The sequence below is a fragment of the Amia ocellicauda genome, chromosome 12, assembly GCF_036373705.1.
Source record: "Amia ocellicauda isolate fAmiCal2 chromosome 12, fAmiCal2.hap1, whole genome shotgun sequence".
Taxonomy (NCBI): Eukaryota; Metazoa; Chordata; class Actinopteri; order Amiiformes; family Amiidae; genus Amia; species Amia ocellicauda.
In genome coordinates this window covers 41,620,533-41,625,961 of record NC_089861.1, presented here as the reverse complement: position 1 = coordinate 41,625,961, position 5,429 = coordinate 41,620,533, and the positions used below count along the sequence as shown (strand labels likewise).

At 43.2% G+C, this 5,429-nt stretch overlaps 1 non-coding gene across 1 annotated transcript; it reads left to right on the top strand.

The window, feature by feature from the left end:
* The first annotated feature begins 803 nt into the window (after positions 1-803).
* On the top strand, positions 804-876 carry trnai-aau (transfer RNA isoleucine (anticodon AAU)). The gene has a single exon. It is a non-coding gene; the product is annotated as a tRNA-Ile (tRNA).
* The last annotated feature ends 4,553 nt before the right edge of the window (positions 877-5,429 follow it).

The window sequence follows — 5,429 nt, the reverse complement described above, 5'->3', positions numbered from 1 at the left end:
CCTCTCAAAAAAATAAGGGAACACGTAATCATCACAGCATAACACCAAGTCAATTACACTTCAGGCATATCAATTTGTACAGTTAAGAATCCAAAGCGGTGGTGAATCACTCTCTCCTTTTTTGGTGCAAATTAAAGTGACAGGAGGTGCACCGGAGAGAGGCAACAGCAAGACAACCCCAAAAAGGGAATGGTTTTGCAGGTGGTGGCCACAGACGATTGCTCTCTCCTTATCCTTCCTGACTGATTCTTCTCTAGTTTTGCCTTTTGCTAGTGTCCTTGTCACTACTGGTATTATGAGGCGCTCCCTGCAGCCCATTCAGGTTGCACAGGTAGTCCAGCTCCTCCAGTATGGCACATCCATACGTGCCGTCTGAAGAAAGTTTGCTGTGTCTCCCAGTACAGTCTCAAAAGCATGGAGGTGGGAGAGTTACGAATTATGCAATGTACGGTGAAGATCTTGAGGTTTCCTAGATTTTGATCACGGAGATCCGATGTGTGATTTAAGTGTTCCCGCAGTTTTCTTGATCAGTATATAATCTCGCGGTGGACGTATACATCCTCTCAGAATGGCTGAGTGGTCTAATTTGCCAGACTTAAGGTGTTGTTCCCTTGAAGAGTGTAGAAGGGTTTTCTGGTCTCCTGATGGAGGCGTGGGTTCAAATCCCACTACTGACAGATTGATTTATAGCATCACCAATGCTAGGAATTGCAAAAGTGTTCTTTTCACACTTGTGTGTAATGCATTTTGCAGCCAAATTACATAAACATGAGGAAATGCCTGGCAGAGAGACTCCTTTTGATGGCCGGTTAGCTCAGTTGGTTAGAGCGTGGTCCAAATACGCCAAGGTCTTGGGTTCGATCCCCACATCGGCCAAGACCGATCGTAGGTGCTCATCCGTCTAGTTGGAGTCCTGTTTTTTGAATGTTTGACATGAAACTCCCTGAAGGCAAGCGTAGTAGTGCACTTAAGCAGTGGTAGGATCCACAAGACTTCATCAAGCCGTGTCAAAGTCGGCCATCTACATGCACACGGGAAAATGTCCTTTCGCCGCTTTGCTTTTCTCAGAACACTTCATTTGCATTCTGTCCTCTGATAGTTTCAACTCGTGGGCTCCTGCCAATTCCTTATTACACAGACTTGGAGAGGGAAGCAATGCCAGTGGCTTCAAGAATCAACGCAAGTTTCATGAATGGCACATCTAAGCCATGGTGCCAACCAGACATTGAGCTGTTGGTCACCTCGACTCGGTTGCATAAGTGTTGAAAGTCACGGATTCCCGCAATTCTGTGGCCGCATTCTCAAGGCTATCTTCTATAATACACCTCTCAAAAAAATAAGGGAACAAGTAATCATCACAGCATAATACCAAGTCAGTTACAGTTCAGGCATATTAATCTGTACAGTTAGTAAGCCTAAGCGGTTGTGAATCACTGTCTCTTGTTTTGGTGCAAATGAAAGTGACAGCAGGTGCACCGGAGATAGGCAACAGCAAGACAACCCCAAAAAGGGAATGGTTTTGCAGGTAGTGGCCACAGACGATTGCTCTCTCCTTATGCTTCCTGACTGATTCTTCTCTAGTTTTGCCTTTTGCTAGTGTCCTTGTCACTACTGGAATTATGAGGTGCTCCTTGCAGCCCATTCAGGTTGCACAGGTAGTCCAGCTCCTCCAGTATGGCACATTCATCCGTGCTATCAGAAGAACCAGAAGGACCAGTATCTGCTTTTTTGTGCGAGGAGGAACAGGAGGAGCATTGCCTGAGCCCTCCAAAATGACCTCAAGCAGTCTACTGGTGTGCATGTTTCTGACTAAACTGTCAGAAACAGACTCTATGAGGGTGGCACGAGGGCCCGTCATCCTCTAGTGGGACCTGTGCTCACAGCCCAGCACCGTGCAGCTCGATTGGTATTCGTGAAAGAGTGTGGAGGCACCGTGGTGAACGTTATTCTGTCTGCAACATCATCCAGCATGATCGGTTTGGCTGCTGGTTTGGAGAGAAACACAAAGTGCCCTCTGTGTATTCACTATGCAACCATCAACAACTCTGACCTGGTCATATATATGTCCCAGGGCATCATCCTGTGTCTGGTCCATAGCGAAATCGGAAACCCGGTTGAAGGCGGGATCCAGTGTCGGGCCTTCCACTGGAAGAAGGAGAGAGGAGGTGAGTCCCAGAACTCGTTCCTTCCCCTGGGTCCAACAGGGTACTGTTGGCTGCTACACGACTGGAGTCAGAGGGAAGGCTGTCCCTGCCCCTCTCATCACCTGCAGTCACTAATGGTGATCGGTCCCCAGAGACATGTCCCAATTGTGCCCCAGCCAAATCAGACAATGAGAGCCTAGGATCTTTAATATTGGACAGAAATTCAGAGCCTCTGGGTCGTCCTCTGGTCCCATCTTTGGAATCTGCAGACCTGCCCAAGCCGGGTTTGCTGCGGTAAACAGCAGGGTTAGGTGCAGGAGCTGGTACTTGAAGTTGCTGGACAAGCGTCTCGAGAGTTTGTTGTTTTTGAGCCTGCAGCTTCACCACTGGGGCCAACAACTGTTCCACTGGAGACGCCTCCATAGCTGTCCTTCCGGGTACAGAGTTCAGGGTAAGTATGTCACAAAGCTTCCCCACATTGGCCACCAAATGTAAATGCCGGACACAATAAACGGAGAGAGTCTCGGGTTCCGGCGGTGTCCGAGCTTTATTGGGGTTCACAATAGTCCAACAGAAAAAAACACAAAAAGGGGAAAACAAGGCAAAACCAGCACACAAAACATCCACACAAACAGGGTGCTCCGGGCAGTCACAATAAAGTCTCCCTCGGGGAAGGAGAGGGATTAAATAGATGAAGCACACCTGCCAATGACGTCACAGTCGCCTCAGTGATCATTGCCTGCAGCCGTGAGCTCACAAGCTGTCTGCGAAGCAGCGGACAACACGGCTGCAACACATGAGCACCTAATTAGTGTGCGTCAGCAGCAGCCATGCCGTGACAGACAGCGTCCTGCCAAAATCACAATAAGATGTATAAAAGTACAGAAAAACAAAATGTAATAAACTAAAAATGATCTTTAATACATAGAACTAAAGAAAATAGGTTTAGTGTTTACAGATTCCTTTTTGGAAATACAATGACATGCATTACAAATGAGTATTTACATTTTATTTACAGCTGGTGCTCATGTGTCACTGTGCCCCTCAGGCTGTGGCAGGCGGTGACATATTGGGCAGCCAGGGAGGCTGTGTGTCCCTCCTCCAGGAGGACTGACCATTTTTATTTTTTCTCAGTTTTGTCAAAGGTAGGGTGGCATTCATTATTTTGTTAAGGAATGTGTCCCTTATTTTGGGCATATTTATTGCATTGCAGGAGGAAGTGCAACTCTCTCTCTCTGTCTCTTTCTCTCTCTGTGTGCGTCCGTCTGTCACTGGAGGCGTTTGTCGTCCCCGTCCAGTGACACCCTCTTAACTCCCCCGGCCCCCTGGAGCGTGACCTACAGCCGAAGGGAGCGCCTGAGGGCTGGTTGGAAGCATCTTGGACTCGGGTTCCTCTTCATCACCAGAAGGGGGAGCCGGAGTAGATTCCTGCAGAGATTGACACTTGTTTTTTTGTTTCAGCAGAAACAGTGCGGAGGCGACCCAAATCCTGCTGGGGGGAGGTGTTTAAAAAAAAAAAGTTTTATCTTCTTCATAATGACATTATCCTTCAAGAAAAGACAAAGGGCATCAGATGATCAATACGTTAATACATCTCTTATAATCTCTCTTTAAAATACCAACTATTACAATGTTAACCATACATAAACAAAACAACCTATGCTTTTGTTTTTAATGTTGCTAGATCTCACAGTGATAAAATAAGGAAGATATGGTTTAACCAAAAAAGTTGATAAAACATTTCTTGGCAGAGCGCAAACAGAGGACATGTAAATAGGCTGACATTAAATTAAAGATAAGATTCTAAATAAGCTATCTTTTCTCTTCAGTCATGATGAGGAAAAATTGATAACTTGAATAATTTCATTCAGAATGACAAAGTTGCTCAATGTAAGCGCATTTTTCAGAGTAACGTTAGCACAGCTTCCTACAAATTGTCTGATAGATAAGATTAAAAAAGAAATCAGCTATCGGCTATGTTACAAATGAGAATTATACTATTAATATTGTACATTTATGATCATTATGTTTGTAGTTTGGATATGTCGATAATATATTTGACAGTAAATGGGTTTTATACGGTGTGTCCAAAAAAACTAAACAAAAACCCATCCCAATTTGCGTTACGTGATCGGGACCACTCCGTGGACCACAGTGCCGAGGTCCGGACCACTCAGTCGCTGTGGTCCAGACCTTGGACCAAAAAATGTTACAACCCCTACTGCTCCGCTGTGTCAGTTGTTTCTGTAACTGAATCACAAAACTGGGTTTTGATGTGCTCCCCACGTGCGTGTTTACAACGTCACTGAAGAAAAAAAACATCGAATCTGGAACACTGACGAGAATTGGAAGAAGCCGTGGCTGTGGCTAACTGTGTCTGTGAGTAGTATAGATGGCAGCATCACTTATTTTGACAGCCGGAAGTCCCGCCCTCCCTATGTACTTTTGAACTGGAACTCCTCTCTCCTTCCCAGCACCCCCCTGGGTTACTCTTTGACCCTCCCTCCTTATGTACCATTGAACCGGAACTCCTCTCTCCTTCCCAGCACCCCCCTGGGTTACCATTTGACCCTCCCTTGTCAGCCATCTTGGATGATATCGGCCATTTTGACTGATATCGGCCATTTGTAAGGTCATAGGTCATCTGGTAAGATGGTAGCCATTTTGTTAGGGTGACATCCATCATGGTGAATGTCCAAGGGCACCTCACACTGCTGGTGTGGAGGTGTAATGTTTAATAGCATAAACTGTGTTTTTAAGGTTATATTGTTTTATGATACTGTTTAAGTAAATAAAAAGAGAATAAGAAAAGTTTTAAATACATATATATATTTAAAGTTATATTGTTTTATGCTACTATTTTAGTAAATAAAAAGAGAATAAAAGTTTTAAATACAGATATATATATAATCAATAGGTTATATTGTTTTATGATACTGTTTTAGTAAATAAAAAGAGTATAAGAAAAGAAAAGTTTTATATTTTATTTTAGGTTATAATGTTTTATGATTTGTTTTAGTAAATTAAAAAATAAGAAAAATAAAAGTTGTATATACACATATATATTTCATTTTAGATTATGTTTGATTATACTGTTTTAGTAAATTAAAAAATAAGAAAAATAAACGTTTTATATATATTTAAGGTTACACTGTTTTATGATACTGTTTTAGTAAATTAAAAAGAAAAATTAATATTTACCCAGAGTGGGATTTGAACCCACATGTGTTTTTAGTTTATATGTTTTATGATTAGGGTTAGGATGATACTGTGTTTGCAAAATAA